This window comes from Engystomops pustulosus, chromosome 9, assembly GCF_040894005.1.
Source record: "Engystomops pustulosus chromosome 9, aEngPut4.maternal, whole genome shotgun sequence".
NCBI classification, from domain to species: Eukaryota; Metazoa; Chordata; class Amphibia; order Anura; family Leptodactylidae; genus Engystomops; species Engystomops pustulosus.
Window position 1 is genome coordinate 33,680,257 of NC_092419.1, and position 20,233 is coordinate 33,700,489.

General features: G+C 37.7%; 2 protein-coding genes across 2 annotated transcripts in view; both read right to left on the reverse strand.

Annotated features, from left to right (window-relative positions):
* Window positions 1–20,233, reverse strand: part of HS6ST2 (heparan sulfate 6-O-sulfotransferase 2) — a 228,843-nt gene that overhangs the window by 125,008 nt on the left and 83,602 nt on the right. The gene's annotated exons all lie outside the window — the stretch shown is intronic.
* The window catches only part of LOC140077158 (P2R1A-PPP2R2A-interacting phosphatase regulator 1-like), a 981,687-nt gene continuing 977,819 nt past the window's right edge, over window positions 16,366–20,233 (reverse strand). Inside the window, exon 11 of the transcript XR_011849720.1 lies at window positions 16,366–16,422. The gene's annotated coding sequence lies outside the window, so the exon portion shown is untranslated. The remainder of the gene's footprint in view (window positions 16,423–20,233) is intronic.

Consider the following 20,233-nt stretch of genomic DNA (forward strand, 5'->3'; position numbering starts at 1 on the left):
TACATACAAATTTAACTTAAGAACAAACCTACAGAAGTAGTCACTGGAATCCAGCAACGTTGAAGAAAAGACTTCTCTCTAAATACTGCAAACTAGGAAAAGAAAGTTCCAGATCAGAAGAAAACCTTGAGAATTTGAGGGCCAAAAAATATGGTAAGGCCAATTTTGAAAATATGAAAACTGCAATATAAATAGATAAATCAGTAATTCACGAATAAATAAGGTAGAATAAATAATAACTAAAAACCAAAGAAAAGTAATAAGGTGAATAGGCTTTAGTCTCCACCCTAAAATACATGGAGGGGGGGGGGGTAGTGTACAAATTAATGGAACTCTACTACTAAAGTAAAATACAATAGGAAATAAGCCGACTAGTTTCCCTTGACTTGAAATATACCTGTTCCTCTATCCCCTCTCGTAGTTAATTGTCCTCTCGTCAGTCGGCCAATGGGAAACATTCTCCCTTTCATTTGTGTCAATATGTTCTGCTTTAGTTAACTAATCAGTTTAATTTCTTAGATGTCGTCCTGAAGTGCTATTTATCTTTATTCTCGCTGCACAGCACCTCCAGGTCATTCCAGATACAGCAGCTGTAATTCAATTAAAAGTGCATTAAAGTAAATTAAATTAAATCCACGTGCCACTGCAAAATCAAGATAGTGTTGTGTTGTCAGTACATCTGCGGAGCGGGGATCTGGTGGCGCCGATTGTATACTAAATGGTCACGAAGCTGTGATATTCACATTCACGTTTATTTGCATTTAATCTGCTTTTTCATACATTTTGAATGTGTCGTGGAACAATTCCATTACTTGAGCACCCGCGGGGCGACATAAATGCTGGATTATCAGATTTTTGGATTTTTTTTTTTAGGCAGCCTCCTAATTATGACCCCATGCATGATCATACAATGGCTTCCGATAACTAGTAATTTAACAGATGTTGTAATAAGGCGCCCTTTGAAGTCTGTGGACTTCTGTTTTGGGTCCTATTGGGCAGTATAATTCTGAGCTATTCTCTGATTTGCTTCTTGGGGAGAAAATTTCTAAAAATCTCCAAAATATGTACAGTATATGTTTCTATCGTAACGTTTGACTAGTCTTTGGCTAATGGTCGTAAAGCTTCTGCCAAATACAATGTTGATGCCTAGTATTAGACTTTAGCACAATCTCACATTATAGACTAGATTCTCCCATCAGAGACTGTGCTTATACCTAATACCTAATATAAAGGGAACCTGTCAGAGTGATTTGGGACATTAAACCACCCACAGGTCCTTATGAACTGGTGGTTTAGTGTCCAAAATGCCCTGTATGATTTTTAAGCATCTGGAAGGAAAAAAAAATGTATACTCACTTTGTCTCCTTGTTTCTTTGGTGCCTGCGCACTCCAGGAAGTGATGCCATAGGTATGGCGCATGTGCAGTGAAACCTGGATACTGTCCCTCCTTCACTTCCCGCATCATGACAAGAGGCTGCTGCGGGATCTGGAGTGGTGAGTCCAATGTGCCTCAGCGGACTCGCATATATACGGGAGTATAAAAGTTTATTTTTTTCACTTTTGTAAATATAAAGATGTCAAAAAGGTGGACTTGGGTCGCAAAACCACAGGTCCACAAAGACCTATACAGGCAGTCCCCGGGTTACGTACAAGATTCTGTTCTGTACGTACAAGATAAGGTTCTGTAGGTGTGTTCTTAAGTTGAACTTGTATGTAAGTCAGAACTATATATTTTATAATTGTAGCTCCAGACAAATTTTTTTGGGTCTCTGTGACAATTTAATTTTAAAAATGTTGGGTTGTCATAAGAACCAGGATTAACACTAAAACTTCATTACAGACACCTGTGATAACTGTTACAGTTGTTTATTGTAGCCTAGGACTAAAGTACAATAAATTACCAATATCCAGAGGTCCGTTTGTTACTAGGGGACGCCTGCAAGTCGGCTGTTCTTAAGCAGGGGACCGCCTGTAGTTGGTTTAGGTTTCCAAATCAAACTTACAGGTCTTCTTTAAGCACAGTCTCTCTATCGCAGGTACATACCAGGATCTCTTTCACTGAGGTTCATCGTAGACCTATATAGAATTATACATATTCTACATATACATCTACGATCAACCTCAGTGAAAGATTTATATGATATATATTTGTATTTGTTACAGTGAATATTGCATTCCATGGTCTGTGGACCCATTTGGCTTTTCAAGTGGGGAGTATACTGTGTTCTTCATACCTTTGAATGCATTTTTAAAGGATATTTCTGGAAAAGTTACAATAATAATCTATCATTATTGGGTATGTGTGTGGGATGGGGGGTGTCTATCTCCTTGTACCCCACCATTTAGCTCCACTATGCTGCCTCTAGCAGCAGAAATGACCCAGAGATCAGAATATGCAGTCATGGGCTGTGTCCATTGTGTAGTGACTGTGCCAGAGTACTGCTATTCAGTAAATGTTTGAGTGAATTGGTGCTGAGCTGCAGTAACCCATCACAGTCACTGCATAGTTTATGGAGCTCCTTTTTTTTTTCTATTTTTGTGCAAAATTTAAATGAGAGAAGTTAAGGTATTGTTCTTAGCAAATTTTAAATGGTTACTAACTTTAAGATTAAATTACCTCCTTACATTGACTTATATTGTCCTCTTTCAGAATCAAATTTTAACTCTAGAATTCTAGAAGAAGTTGCTAGAAAGATGGAAAGACTTTCATTGAGTTGTCAGATTACATAAAATCTCTATGAAGCGAGAAGGGGGTAAGTCAGGGGAGAAAAGTCGTGCAGCACCAGCACAAAGTGGACTGCAAATTTACAGACAAAGAACAGAGAGGGGAAAATGTGGTACAAAATGAAATAAAGATCACTATTCAAATATTGGCCAGAAACTGTGTCATTCCTCAAGTACAAACTGGAGGAACTCTGCAAAGTTCCTTAAAGGGGCATTCCCATCTTAAGTATTTAAAACATATCCATAGGATAAATAGATTATAGATGCAGGCACCACTTTTTGCGGGAACAGAAGTCGACTGACCTCATTCCCAGACACGGGAGCTCTATGAGATCGGTGAGTGTATTAATCTCTTCTCTTATCTGTGCTCCCATAGAACTGAAAGGAGAGTGGCCGCGCATGCGTAGTACTTTCTCTATTCAGCCGCCCTGCGGGAAGGAGATTGGCGGTGTGAGTCCAAGAAGTGAGACTTGCATTTATGATCTATTTATAACATATCCACAGGATAAATAGATTAGATATGCAGGTACCACTTTTCGCGGGAACAGAAGTCTCCTAACCTCATTCCCAGACGCAGGAGCTCTATGGGATTGGTGAGTGTATTAATCTCTTCTCTTGTCTGTACTCCCATAGAGCAGAACAGAGAGTGGTCGCGCATGCGCAGCACTTTCTCTATTCAGCCTGCCGGCAGGAAGGAGTTCAGCGGTGCGAGTCCACAAGTGAGACTTGCATTTATAATCTATTTATAACATATCCAGCTTAGATGGGAATACCCCTTAGATAGAAAGATAAGGTATGCTCATATGAGCCAATCAGAAGTCAACAGGTTGGAGAAACTGAACAGGGCAGGACCATAATGAATAATCATTAAAAAAAATCCTATCATAAATTAAAATGACACTTATCTAGAACACCATTTATCATTCTAAAGTGATTTCTGCAAACACGTACAAAACGGCATTTTGATGACAGATGCTCTTTAAAAAGCTGAATTCTTCTGAAAACCTGGTGTATTCATAACCTAATGTTTGCTATGGAGAGGGTAGGTAATGAATATGTTCTTTAATTTGGAAAGCAGCTTGATGTTCAGCTCTCTAGGGAGAAAGCTGTGCTGTATATAGAATAACTGGATAAAATTCTCATTGAAAATAATGATTAACACCTTAAGTACGCAACACACCGGGGGCCTTAGATTCATGTGTATTCATGCACGGCAAAGACTAAGTCACCTCTTGGTAAGAAGACAGCATTTATTAACCTTATTTTAATAGACTGGAAGGCAAATGGGAATATATGACTTTGGTTATGTGATATTTGAGCTGGATGTCATGTTAGTTAAAAATCCTACAGAATATCCTGAATCCACCAGTTGGAAGCATCAGGTTTCCTGTTGGCAAAATGGATTTTTGTGGAAGCAAAGTCAACGCTAAACAGAAAAAATAAAGAATCTGAATGCAAATGTTTTAAGGTAATACATCTAAGTAATGTTTTCCTCTAAAAATGCAAAGAAATCCCATTAAAGCATTACATAATATAATTAGGATGTATGTTTTGACACCAATACCACTTTAGCACTTTATAAGAGTGCGCGTTACCGTACAGCCCTGGAAAAAACGTAACTACCGCACTAAAAAAAATACTGTCTCGATTTAACAGTCACTAAAATGAATTATAATTGTCAAAATGTAAATAGGTCTTAATGATTTACTAATTTTTTTTGTTTTATTACACCTTTACATCGTTTTAGCTGATGGCGGTGGTTTTGTTGACCTAAGGGAAAAATTCACCAAAATGGACCCCTTTTCCACCGCTAAGAAGTTACGATAAGTTGCACGTGGGTGAGTTTTTTTTCCAAAAAAAATTGCTCCGTGCGCAATATGTATATCAAGGGAAAAGCTATCTTGGGGGCCACCTGTCCACCTGAACATGGGCCAAATAGGCAAGGGGACCCACCATCACATGACAATTATTTATGTCTAATAGTATGTAGGTAAATGCCTAAGCTGATGACTCAAGGCGTGAAGGATGGATTTTGGTACAGTCAGCGCTGGGATGTACTTGTTTGTTGATGTAAATTAATACAAAAAAAAAACATTTTTATTGTTGCAAAGATGCAAACAAAGTCATTGTACTGTGGAAACGAATGTGAACTTGCACTTGAATCTGCGCTTTCTGGTTTTCTCCACTGGCCTGCTGTGACCTGAGCGGCCCTGCCTGTACATAAGTGAAGCCACTTTCACATTCACATTGAATGTCATGCCTAATAAGAACCAATAGATTGTGAGAGATACAAGAACAGTGCTCTATGATAATGTATTGAATTTTAAGAAGTCTCTGTGCTGTCTCTGTTTTGTTTGTGGGCAATCTTCTCGGTCCACAACTTAGTTCCCTATGAACTGTGTTCACCACTGCCTCCGCTTCTGTCTGTGTCCACCACTGGATCCTCTACTGTCTATGTTCACCACTGGATCCTCTACTGTCTATGTTCACCAGTGGGTCCTCTACTGTCTATGTTCACCAGTGGGCCCTCTACTGTCTATGTTCACCAGTGGGCCCTCTACTGTCTATGTTCACCAGTGGGTCCTCTACTGTCTATGTTCACCACTGCCTCCGCTTCTGTCTGTGTCCACCACTGGATCCTCTACTGTCTATGTTCACCAGTGGGTCCTCTACTGTCTATGTTCACCAGTGGGTCCTCTACTGTCTCTGTCCACCAGTAGTACATCTACTGTCTATGTCCTCTACTGTCTGTCTACCAATGGGCCATCTACTGTCTCTATCCACCAGTGTGCTATCTACTGTCACTTTTCTCAACTGTCTCTGTCGACCAGTATTACAACTAATGCATATGTCCTCTTCTGTCTCTGTCCACCAGTGGGCCATCTATTGTCTGTATCTACCAGTGGCCCATAGAATGTCTATGTTCTCCAGTGGAAAATCTACTGTCTCTATCTACCAGTGAGCCATCTACTGTCTATATCCTCTATTGCCTCTATGGTCTCTGTCAAACAGTGGGCCATCTACTGTCTCTATCCACGAGTGGGCCGTTCACTGTCTATATCCACCACTGGGTCCTCTACTGTCTGGGTCAACTAATTGGCTCTCTGCTGTCTATGTCCACCACTTAAGCTCCTTACTGTCTGTGTTCACCAGTTTGTTTTCTACTGTCAAACATAGCACTCTTCCTCTAAACTTTCCCGAACCAATAAAGTACCACTAAGTTCTTCCAATGCTACATACAAATTTTTGTAAAAAAAATTGCAGCATGTATCATTACATGTCTTGTTACGGTGCCCTGTTTTCCCATAAATCATTGCTACGGTGCTTAATGTACAATGGCATGCTTTTTAATGTTGTGTTTCATGGCAATTTTATAGTAGGAAGCCACAAAGCTAGTCTAAACAGAATCATAGAGTAGTTGCAAAAGTGACAACAGAAAACCGCACTTTTTTCATTATTTTTTTCATGTGGAGTAATGTTTTAAGGCAATTTTCCTAGCGGTACAGCTTGTACATATAAAGATCAGCACTGGAGCTTGATTCAGCACGTTCCACAGTGTGATCCTGATTTATCAAATACACATGTCCAATAAAAATGACAACTGAGGTTACAGTAATTCACCAGGTTCAATAACCAGCGCACGGAACAGGAAGCTGGGAGCCTTTTCTGGGCAGTATAAAACACAAAGTCAGAACTGGTCTGAGATTACAGCGTCCCTAAAGAAAGCTGCTGTGGATTTCAGATCGACCATAATGTGTGATTCATGTTTTCTTGCTTTAATAACAGCTTAGTAGAACATCACAATGCATATCTAGACAGCCAGCTCTCACTATCATAAATAAGACCATTTACACTTCAGTCCTTAGAAGGGGTTAATATGTTCATCACTCTTGATAGTCTACTAGAAAATTCCTCCCTATAGAAACCTGTATGGCCATTGTGTGTAAGTGTAAAGAACTCAACCCACAGAATAAAATTGACAAAGCAGCAACTTCCATCTCAATATAAGAAATTCTTGTATCTGAAAGGGATTGTATGACTCAGGCTCCATGCACACGACCACATTTGTTGTCAGATCGTGGCCACAACAGAGGTCTACTACACCTGGTCACGGTGCGGTGAGCACACAGGCTCAGATTTACTAAGAACAGTGCAGTCTGTACTATGTGCAGTTTGCCTGTGTAGTGTGCAGAGGGCGCCAGATTCACGATTTGTGTTGCATGTTCTTCATGAATATGGTGCTCCCTGCACTGCTCCAATTTTTTTGGGTGCACCTTTACCATGGGTTGCCCAGCACACTTCTATCGGACTTTGCATGTTAAATGAGACACGCAGTCCGAGTGGGCACCGGAGCGCCCATTTCAATGCAGAATTATGTGTTGCACCGGGTATAGTGCAGCGTAAGCCACAAATTGTATCGGACAATTCTTAAATACCCATGAAAGCAGTTTGCACTGAAATGTGCAAAGTCCGACAGAAAACTAGCGCTGGAGTTATGTGCCCCACAGTGTCTCAATGTACCATGATGGAGCCCACTTGGCTCTTGGCTTTCTATGGAGAGGGGAGAAGTGAGGAGTGCTCCCTCCCCCTCCCTTCATACAAATGTGAACATTTTACCACATATGCCCATATTGTAAACTGGCCCATGGATCTGTATGAGGCTGAATTTACACGACTGTAGGGGGACGTATATATGGCCGCAAGCTTGTGACCCTACATGTGTCCCACAAAGGTCAGCAATGGACACATGGAGCAATACAGTGCTGAACACGTGCAGCACCATATCGCTCCGTACAGGGAGAAAAGTTAGAACATGCCCTATCTTTCCCCATGTTGCGTTGCCATGCATTGATCTGGAGAAGGAAGGGGCCACCAATCCTCCTCTCCATCGCGGCGGACATATACACGCCGGAGCATATGTTCATGTGAATTCCGCCTAAGCTTGTACTAAATCCTAAACATAGACACAAAAATAAATGCAATGTAAGAAATTCTTCTCCAAAGAACACTGGTATAACCGTCCTGATAATCATTGTGTTGTACATTTATTAAATGGGTATTCTGGGACTGACAGTGAAAGACTAATCTTTTTAGACCAGTTATAAACATGGGGGATTAAGACTGCCAAGGGACCTTGACCCTATGAAAATTTTGAGTCTAATTTTTTTTTATGGTTTGACATATAATGCCTAAATATATTACATTGGGAAAGAAGGATGTGTCCCTTCTGGATATCGGTTCTGAATTTTAAGGACCCTTGCAGGACTAGTGAAGGTCTTTGAAGGGCTCTTCCAAACAATGGCACAAGGATAACTCTACAGGACAGTAACAAAATTGGGTGTTCCCCTAGAATATTTGACCCCCGGGCCGCTGCTCATACCCCTCATATTATAGTCCACTCCTAATCATAAATGAAGATTGTGAGTGTCCAATATTGGGCCCCACATCGATTAGCTGAAAAAGCCAGAAGTAGATAACTCCATGCACTCTACAGTGGCAGTGCTGTGTTACTGCAGCAATAGTGCACTGCCAATATCAGCTAGTCAGTGCAGGGCCTGAACCATTCTCTGTTAAAAATTAGGAAAACTATTAGTCAGACAGTCCTGGAAAAAATTTGACTGATGCCTGCCATACAGTAGACCCTGCACATCAGTACGGTCACATGCTTCCACCACTTTCAGCTCCATAAAACATAATTGGAACAACATTAACCGCCTCCTCCCTGCACCGATAAGTATTCAATGTAATTGCGCTGTAATTGTAATAATTTAATTTGGCCCATTTTTCTTTCCACTGCCTTAACTCACTTAACCATTTACAGCGTGAAAGCAATGCCGCATCCAACGTGTCATCCTGAGTGTCTTTTACTGCAGTTACTGGAAGGTTAAAGGATTCCAATCAGAAAAAAATCAATTCTAAAACCTATACCCACTTACATATACCTCATTGTGGTTAAAGTGTTCTTTGATTTTTTTTTTTTTTTCACGGCTTGATTGCTTTCTAAAGTCAATTGTAAGCACTTTTACAGCATCTGGAACTGAAATGATTTTTAGTTCTTAAAGCGAGGCGCTTTGTTCGGTTGGTGAATACGTTCTTTGAGTAAAGCGCGTTATTAAATTGTTAAGCTTCTCCACATTAAAGTTAAACACTTACATGTAGGGTGAATGTTGCACACACTTCTTTAAATAAAATCTCCAGGAGAGATCTGTCCTTCTTCCACCCATGCATCTCACTATCTGGCATAAGTGTTAAAAGGGGTTTTTTTTTTAGAAAAGTAATTGTTATCTTGTCTCACATGCAGAAATTTAAAAATTGATGACCCACTCACTTTTTCTTGGATAGCATTAAAATTTAAGCTCCAGAGTCTCTTAGACTGAGAAGTGATGTCAAATATAGTTCAAACTGAAGATCCGCCATATTAAAATTTCATTTTGATCTAGTTTTGGTGTTGAAAAAACTTTACACTTTGATAACAGGATGCAATAATAAAAACAGTATGCGGTAAACTCCTAAGCACCCTCTAGTGGTGGCTACAGGAACGAAGCAACACATTTTTATGTGTTTTATGTTTACAACTACAGATCCTGCTTTAAATCTGTTTTTATTGTTGATTGTTTTCTAGTCTCTGTACATGATTAACCATTTTACCTAATTATTTAGCAAACAATAGTTCAACAGCAGGCTTTACCGTTTCTACATTGGCTCGGTCATGGTCGCAAGCCGGCTGTCAATACAGTACAGGGAGAGTAAAAAGACACTTTATGGAAAAGGGCATATTTGAATATTTGTACTCCCTAGCATGTAATGGGTCTATGTTTTCTCCTATGAACATGCCGGCCATCTTGAAAACTCTCAAAATAATCAAGGAAAGGTTTTTTTTACAATAAGGCGATGATGTAGCATATAAGAGAAGACCAGAATTGTCTAAGAAATCAAATTTGACAATCAGATTTCTAGTATTTTGTATGGTTTACAAGTTATCAACCCAGAAAAAAAAAGTGTTCCTGGGTTGTTTGAGTCACCTTACACATCTGCATTACATTAACACTTAAATAACATCTATCACCAGGATGAAGCATTGTAAACCAAGCACTGACATACTGGTGTGTGCCCCCTCTGGCAGGACCCACTTTTCTTCCTAGCACCAGGATGAAGAATTGTAAACCATGCACATACTGGTGTGTGCCCCCTCTGAGATGATCAGCTTTTTATGTGGCTTTTTATGCCCTTGTTTTAAAGAAAAAAAGGCTTAACAATTGTGCAAATGAGCTTGAGGGGGTCTAGGCTCCATGAACCCCTCAGGCTCATTTGCATAATTTTAAAGCCTTTAAAAAAAAAAAAAAAACAGAGCATAAAAAGCTAAGTAAAGAGCAGATCCTCTCAGAGGGGGCACACACCATATGTGTATGGTTTACAATTCTTCATCCTGGTGGTAGATGTCCTTTATACAGTATATCTGGTGCATTGCATCACATAAATAGAGCCAAACAGCTATCATATTTTAGTAAAAATAAGGCAATTAATGCAAAAGATGGAGATTTACACTATGAAAAATCAAAAACAGAAGGTAAAAGAAATAGAACAGAAGCTTTAAACTAAAGAAAACAAACACTTACATATGAACAATCCAATGCTGCCCTACATACAATATTTAAAAAAAATATATTTCTATCAAAAAAATCTAAAACGGTGCAGTGCGAAATAAAAGATAATGTCAAATTACCGCCATAAACGTCCCATTTATCATCTCTCCCACAAGCAGCATATGGTCTGAAATAAATAAATAACACAACAAAACACCTGTCATCTCCTAATGTTGAGATAAATCGAGAAATCCATGCTGCCTCTTCCAATATTCATAGGAGAATATTAAGACGGATTCCTGGCTGGATTTCATTTACCATTTAAGACTAAATAAAGTCTACGACAGAGATCAAAATGTCTGTTCCATGGATATGAGAGCGTCTCTCTCTCTCTATCCTCGGCCCTATTGACACCTGAGGAACCCACAGAGCCATTATCACTCTTGTCTCTCATCAGCAAGCCTTTCATGTCCTCAAGTCTATTATTGATGTTCATTTATTTCTAGAACCTTCCCTCAGCCATTTGTTTTAACTGGACGTTTTTTTAAGATTAAAAAAAAAAATAAAAAGACGAAAGTGAACTTTGAAGAATTCAGCAATCAGGAAAAGCTTTTTGTGGTTAAATGTTCTAATTAGATAATTATTGACCTTCACATTGACATTCTCATTTGTACACTACCAGCGATAATTACAGTTCTAGAAATAGGAAAGGGCTTTCTTTTTAATCTTTCACAGCGTTACCTGCTTCACATAAAGATAAATGATATCCATAGCCACAATTTACGTATAACACATCTGACCTATTGTACTGTCATTTCAGAAATTGAGTCACACCTTTAAAAAGAGTTCTAGTCAGTAGTGAATTATAGTACAGATGGTTTGGGCGGTAGCCCGGGGCCCAAGTTTTGTAGGGGGCTCATGGTCACCAAAACCACCAACCAATTTTTATACTTCGCCCATACTTCTGTTCCTGCTCTCATGTAACTCAAGAGCTAGTTCAGGACCTGGGAAGTTCCTACGAAGGTTCTGAACTGGCAGATTGAAAGCAGGCAGGAGGGAAGCATCCCCCATTCCCAAATATGCTTGCTTCTAGTACAATATGTAGGAAGTGAATTCCAGACTTGTACGGGCTATAATATTCATACAGCCCATGGCAGTCTTAATCCACCCCTATTTCTAGCATTCATTTCCAAATTTGATATGTTTAGATAAAAAAAACAAAAAAAAAATGTCTTAAAGATTTTCTGTCGTTCCCGGGTCTCCTCATGTAGAGGAGCACATAGGAAGTGCTTGTATAGTATGTAAAGCCAATGTATGTAGACATGATAGATGGGAGTCTTTTCTCAGGATCCCCATGTGTTACCCTGAGTAACAAGTACCCTAACAAGGGGCATCTCCAGTGCCTGACCTAGACGTTGTGTATCTACCCACCAAAATCAATAGTTCAGTCATTTACATATCTCTTTCAAGCCAGGATAGGGATTGGCTAATGCCCCAGACCATAAGTATCAGTACAACATGGGAACTGTAAACTGGAGTATGGTTATTTTTGCCACCCATAGTCTGGCTCCCAAGGGGTTTTACAGAATTCCTAGCAAACCCTTTACAGTATACTTTCTCTACCAAGTATGCCTAAAGATATAGCTATATATGGTCCTCTTCAGAACGTCCCCCATCGATATAAGTTAATCAAACAAAATGAAAGTCCCAGTGCTGATCTTTGAAAAGGTGGCTGTATCTAGTATATCTTCATGAAAAAAATGCTGTATCCCATCAAGAATTTCTATGGAACAATGTTGCGCCTGGTCATCCAATGGTAGGGAGCCTCTTCAATACTTAATTGAACATGGCCAGAGGTGGCCAACTACTGTGTTAATTACCACTCCAGTCTCTTTGTTCCATAGGACATAGGATTCTGGCTCCTCGTCACCCAGTAAGTGTTGGCACATCCGAGGATTACGCAATCAATAAACCAGTTGCGTGTTACTTCATATTCCTCTATTCGTGTACACAATCATTTCACAATTACAAATTTAAGAAGCAAGAAAGTATAATTGTAAAGGGAAAGGAACATCACTAATTTTTTATTGTCATCTTCACAATAGGGTTGAATTTTTGGGTGGGATTACAAAAATTATTAAAATTATGAATGGATAATGGAATCATGTACATGATAATGATGATGAATATAGTTTCTCCTCCCATCTCCCACTTCTGCTCAGGTCACCGACTCTGCTCACGACACTATTTTCATACAAGTCAATAGGTCATATATTGATTTTGTCTTCCTATTTCCAGGTGCCTGCTACAAAGCAAATCTCTGTAGCATATATTTATAGATCAATACAGGTTAATCAATAATAATGTAAACAAATTAGAAAATAAAATCCTAATAAAGAAAAAATTATAAGCCTCCATTGCAGTAGGGAGCTCAATATGGCTCCTCAAAATAAAGAAATTTGTATGCAGGTCAAAACTGTACATTTTATAATTGTAGATCCAGATCCAGATAAAATTTGCCCCAGTAACAATCGGAGTTTCAAAATTTTTTGCTTTAATTGGACCAAGGAATATCAATAAAGCTTTATTACAGACACCTTACAGCTGATCATTGCAGTCTGGGACTATAGTAAGAGGGAAGAGGGGTCCGTCTTTAACTAGGGGTCGTCTGTAAGTCGGGTGTTCTTAAGTAGGGGGCCGCATATATATATATATATATATATATATACATATATATATATATATATAATTCCAAGATATAATTTAATAGAGCAAATATGTTTCATAACGTATCTGTCCACCATTAAGGTCTTTGCCAGAGACTGATTCAAAGATAAATATTTAAGAACACAAGATCGGACCATTAAATGGTTCCAATAGATGGAAGAAGTCCATAATGGAGAAAACTTCACAGATGAAGTCACAGTCACTCACTGGAAAGCATTACTCACAGGAGCTAGTTAACCTGCCCTGGTGTTAATGACTATAATTGAGCACCACCTGTCTTCCTTTAAGTAATATCAAAATGTGCTACAAGAACCAGCACAGCAAGAGGTGGAAAACTGGCTCCATGCTTCACCCAGGTCTTCTGTCTAACAGCTCTGGTTTCTAAAGCCCTAAGAATACAACGGAGGGAGAACAAGAATCTGAAAGCTGAACTGGTTTGATGCCAAGACACTGCCTTTTAAACAAGGTTATCTCAGGTATAATAGCGAGAACAGAACCATTGGCAGGAGTCCCTCTGTATAATACATAGCCTTCTTATTGTAGTCATGGTTAGAGGAGCTTGTGATGCTCAAAAAAAATATATTCCTGACTCAACCAGGTGCAAGAAAAGATATGAAAAACTTGACCACAACAATTATATCCAATGACAATGTGTTAAGAACCAAGGAGAACAAAAAGTTTATAGTTCGGCATCAAGTCGAGTTCAGGTTCTTACACAATACCCTGGAGCTTGCTGTCCTCTGAAATTCGGGATCCTATTAATCAATGTCCTCTTCAGATAACAGGTGTATAACAAAAGGTTACAATGCTGTGTAACTGAAGAGTGGCAGCGCTGCTGGGAACCTGGAGTGGATCCGAGAACAGTGTAATGAGATCCCAAGGTTTACTCCTCCATACATGAACATTGTACAGTATTTTTCTAGCGCAAAAATTTCCCCTTTATCTTGTTAACCATTGTATAATATCTTTCGCCACAGCTGATCCATTCATGAATAATTTTTTAAAACATTTATTTTTATTTTATTTTTATGACTTCAACAACACTTTACAGCAACAAATATCTATTTGGGAAGCAACAAAATCTTAATTTTAAAGAGAATTATACATTTTTAAAATCATTTTTAAACTCTCAACCCCCTTTGCTCTAGACAGTCTCCTCCCCTTGGTCCAATAGCACGAGCACCCCTACTAACAGTCTTTATTTAAACCACTTAATAAATAAAGTTGGGCAAAAACGTAAAGAAAAATTTTAAAAAATGTTTAAAATTGCAAGAAATATTTCATAAAACTTAATTTTCTGTTAATTTTTCTATACGCAAAAACACAAGAATGTTTTCAAGAATCATTATACTTTCTCATGTGCTGCAAAGGAAATACTTTTTTTTCCTTTTTATATTTATAATGTTTGTTGATTGACATGGGGAAACTATCAAACTATTCCAAGGGGAGTAATAAAATTTGAAAGCCCTAGCGGCATACAAGGTACAGACAGTCTCCAACTTAAGGAGGACCTTCAACCACCTCAAAACATGTGGAGAGTAATATACCAATATGTAAAGGCTGCATGTCAGAATAGGGGGTACATTAAATTTTCTTTTAAGCCTCCAGAGTTGCTGAGATATCAGTCCTAGTATCGGACCATTGCATTCTTCTCCACTGTCATAGAGGAGTTGTTGTGAGGGGGGGCGTATGTTATGCTAATCCTCTCAGTGTCTCATTCTAAGAGAATATTATCATAACATAGAGCCCCTAGTCCTCTGCTCCAGCACCTCATCTCTGACAGTGGAGAGGATTACAATGGTTAGATACCAGGACTGGTATCTCAGCAACTGTGGGGGCCGTAACGAAAATTTAAAGTACCCCTGAATCTTTGCAGCAGCCTCTAAATAATGATATGTTCATCATTACATGTGTAAGGTGGTGAGGATTCCTCTTTAAGAACAAAGGACTTACAGTAATACTAGTAACAGGTAGACCTCTCTGTCCACTGTGACCTGTTTTGAAGCTCTCGGGATGCTTATAATTTACTGAACTTCATCAACAGGCTGCAATGATTAACTAACTAATAAAAGGTTAATCAACTGTTATAAAAGTAGTCTGCAATGAAGCTTTATTGTTTATCACTGTTCCCATTAATAACCAAAAATTTTTAAAATCCCCCAAATTTTTGCTTGTTTTTTTATAACTTGGAGGCTGCCTGTATATAACACTGTGTATACTCTAGGGTCGAATAGCATCCTAGAAAGGTGACGACTAACTGATCCAGGTGGTCTCCACACAGTCCCTCGTATCTTTGTATGTACAATGCTTGTTGGTTGAGGTAGTTGATCGGTGGAGATATCAGTAATGCCTTGCACACTGTTTTACACCGCACACTCTGAAAGGATAACTATCAGCCTGTTACTGCTAATTGCTGGGAAGAGAGGGGAGAGGAGAGGGTTCGGTACAAAAAGCTGCAGCACCTGAGTGTAATTTCCACACAAATGGGAGATTATGTTACACTGCAAATTGTCATCCATCAGAAACAAGAAAGAGAGCTCACCCAAAGGATTAAAATCAATATCTATTCACTTTAATAGCAGCAGATACATTTTCTCCCAAACAGGTCTTAATCAGGATGTACACTGCAGTATTGTGTTTATATGCAATGCGAATCTTAGCAGGGCCTTGTGTTATCTGAAATGTCAAATTTGATTTTGCAGAGGAAAAAAAACACAACAAAACAAAGATAAAACGTATTAAAGCCGTCTGTATTGCACACGGAATTAAATTACTTTCACGTTCTGCCATAATATTTAATAAACAACAGAGAGCAGGAAGGTGAGCTAAAACACAACACAAGGTTTTTGATCTTCGTTTAGTCAAAACCTCTGCTCCTTAACATGTCATAAGGTTGCGTCCACACAATCAGGTTTTCACATGCAGTTTTTCAAGCCGAAAGCAGGTGCAGATCATAATGAGAACAAATAATTGAGACTTGCTGCTTTTTCGGGTTTAAACATCAAAAACAGCATCTGAAAACCTGAATATGTGGCCGCACCCTTAAGAATGAGTATTTAATGATGGATGTACAGGCGGTCCCCTACTTAAGTACACCCGACTTACAGACAACCCATAGTTACAGACAGACTCCTCTGACCTCTGATGAAGCTTTCTGGATGCTTTACTATAGTCCCAGGCTGCAATGATCAGCTGTAAGGAGTCTGTAATGAAGCTTTATTGATAATCCTTGGTCCCATTACAGCAAAAAATGCTTAAACTCCAATTGTCACCTGGGCCAAAATTTTTTTGGTCTGGATCTACAATTATAAAATATACAGTTTCGACTTAAATACAAATTCAACTTAAGAACAAACCTCCGGACCCTATCTTGTACGTAACCCGGGGACTGCCTGTATTTTAATTATAAAACACATTAAAAAAGTGACAAATTGAAAATAAATAGTAAAAAAAAAAAATATTACATTATTAATAATATACAGGGGGTCCCATACTTAAGAACACCCGACTCACAGACGACCCCTAGTTACAAACGGACCTCTGAATGTTAGTAATTTACTGTACTTTAGCCCTAGGCTACAATAAACAGCTATAACAGTTATCACAGGTGTCTGTAATGAAGCTTTATTGTTAATTCTGGTTCTTATGACAATCCAACATTTTTAAAATCCAATTGTCACAGAGACCAAAAAATATTTGGCTGGGGTTACAATTATAAAATATACAGTTCTGACTTACATACAAATTCAACTTAAGAACAAACCTACAAAACCTATCTGGTACGTAACCTGGGGACTGCCTGTATAATAATTGATTTCATATTCTTGTTATTTTTTTTACTTTTTGTTAAAACAACATATTTCACACAATGAAATTCTATATTGCCTTTTAAAATATTTTTTTGTTGTTTAAGCACATATTAAATGTAAATGTATCAGCTATAGTTTTATTTCAGAATATTAGCATATTTCCCTTGAATTTTAAAGGTGTGCAGAATAGATTATAATCAGATAATAATATCGATTGAATTGTAATTACATTCTAAAGCAATGAATACAAAGTTTATTAGACAGATAATATTTTTTTTAATTGATCAATTTTATTGGTTTGATGTAAAACATACAAGTGTATAAACAGAGAAATGTCTGCGCATTAGCGCAAAATGATGGAACATATGGTTGGTAATTCAACAAATAATATTTTATTAAGTTCAATTTTATGACTTTGCCATTTCGGTTCACAAAATCGCCAACTTAGCAGCAGTATAATCGGGAGGCTTAAAGCAGGCAAAACACTTTCAAGGCTGAATTCCCACTGATTTTATAAATAGATAAAAAGAAATATAAATGATTTCACTTCAAGTCAACAGCATGAAAAGGTCACCTGCCTCATTAAAAATAAAAATCTAAAAAGATCTTCCCTACCACTATATAAATGTAAGTGGATTGCCTCTTTCAAAAATAGACAAAAATATAGCATAACAATCTAATATTGATAATATAAATGTCTATAAATGCAAACAAGTCTTTTATATAATGTTGAAATATTAATAGGAAAAAACAATAACAGAAAATAAAAAAATTACTATTTTATGGTGCTATATACCCAGACTGTAGACTCCCCGTGGCAGTCTCTTCAGCCTACTGAGCTTAGTATTAAGTAGCTTAGTAGTATTTTTTGTTAAAAGTGATGCCTATAAGCAATTAGACAAATTTTATAAATTCAATTGTGTATTTTACAAAAGTTTCCAAAATTAATAAATAAAAAATTAAATTAGCAATTCAGTATATTCAGATTTGATTAAAATATATAATCAAATATAAAAGTAACAAAACTAATATCATTCCTAACAATTTACTTTAACACATGGTAATCACTGAGTTAATAAATGGGAATCATTTACACAGAAGGCATGAACAGGTGCACCTGAAACTCCATCTGATCCCCTTAAGACCCGATGTACGTCACTGGGCACGTAACTCAGGGATTAGGAGGTGAATAAACAGAAAATGAAATCAAGAAATACTACAGTAACAAAGGTTTTAATTTCCATCTAAATATCGACCACCCCCCCCTCCTTTTCTCTTAGAGTATTTCTAATTCAGATGCTTCAAAAACCATAGACCTAAAAACCTTGTATGTCCATGAGAAAATAAAGGCTCATCCTACGAATTTCATCTGATCTATTGCTGCTTTATACTAAACCCGAGGGGATTTCATTCTTAGAAAGATTTCTTTATGTGTTCTTCATATAGACGTATCCACGCATTTCGCTTATAGCAGTTAATCACTTGACCTATTGTACTATTCAGTTATGCGAAGTATGTTCAATAATATATTACATCTATCCCTATACTGAAGGTGCTATTTGAATACATTCAGTGGTACCAAATTTTTTTTTACTAGAGCAGCGGTTTCTATGTATTGTATAAACGTGTCTAAGCCGAGTTTTTCAGCACAAAAAAAATGTGCATAAAATAGTAAAGGAAAATTAAAAACAACATAAAATTCACAACAAAGGTTAAGCTTTTTTAAGAAAAGAGAATACAAATTTATTGATTAAACCTCAGCAAATATTGTAATTGTGAATAAGATTAGAACAGACCGTCTCGTGTTTTCGGTTAAAAAAATGTTAACTGTATAATTTACAGCAGTGTCCCAAAGTAAAGTTCAAACTTTTACTTTCATCGCTTATATACTCCCAATAGGAAATTGAGACTCAATGGGGGGAGGAGGAGTTATCACAATTTGTTGGGTTTTTTTATACATTTTTGTGCAGATAAAGTTTTTTTTTGTCTCAGTCGAGTAGTAGTAAATAAATGTAGTGCAAGAACCCAGGCAACTCCTAGTTCAAATATGAAAAATGCTATAACTTCAAATTTAGATCTTCTCGTTAATATGTTACATCAAGATATATGGTAAAAAAAAAATACACATCATCATCAATCAACGCGTCTACACATTTCCAAATTTACAGTTGTTGTTGATGATTAAGAACTGAGAAGTCTAAAACCGGGTACTGACTCAACACTAAGCTACTGGCATTTACATTTTTTAAATAAGTCTAAAGTAATTTAGAAATGAAGTGCAGATTTTTTTATTTTTAAGTTTTGGTCATTTAGACACATGAGCTGGGTTTTTCAAAGGACATTTTTTTTAGCTCTTATTACTTTAACATTTATTAAGTTTTATATTTTTAAATGTGGAGTTTCTGGTATTTTACTTAATTTTAATTATTCAAAAACAAACTTAAAATTATGTGTTATCTGTAAATAATCAAAAAGCATGACACCTTCTACGGATTACAGATCTGTCTACAGCAGATTTATTAAGGATAGCAGGTAGCTACAGGGAATTTTTTTCCACTATACAGAGTTAAAAAAACAAAAAATAGCCGACAATCCTAGAGACAAACCTTTTAATGGCCAGACATCAACAAAAGTTTAAGCAGTCTGGTATGGTCTAAAAATATTATCCTATTTCTATACATAGAATGGTACTTAAGAAGCTGAATTAAAAAAAATATATGCCCGTCTACTGCATCAACTGTGTTAGAATAGACCTTTTAGTACAGACATGAAAATTGCATCACACATCTTTCTGCAGTCGATATACATGGTCTGATGCTCATGGTGTGATAACCTTCACTTTGAAAACAATTGTATTGTGCTGCTGGCTAATGAGGTCCCAGTGGAACTTATGGTGTGTTTTCTACAGGGATCCTGCACTCAACTTTAAGGCCTCAGAAAACATCCTGTAAACATCCGCAGTGACAAAACCACCAGGGACTGAATGACTGCAATGTGCAATATGATACAAACATTATATGGGCCAAAACAGCCGGTAGTGGTAGGAACCCTTTGGGGTAACACCTTCATCATACACCAGTACAGGGCACTCGTTATTTCTTCAACCAAGGTCCCCTGAGGAGGCAACCAAGGCCTTTTGGGATTCGATTAAATTAGAGGCTTAAGCTTAAAGGGAATTTGTCAGCAGTTTTGAACCCCAAAAGTTCTACTGAGGACAACAACATGCCATATCTGGAGTGAAGGTCATATATGTTGCATGGTGAAGAAAGTCATCTTTTACTGCTTTGTACACTACGATGGCTTGTGCCCAAAAGGTGGTCTCCTTAATGTCTTAAGTTCTCTGCACTGAAAGTCCCCAGACCTTTCTCTCAGCTTAAAGTGGTGGATGTA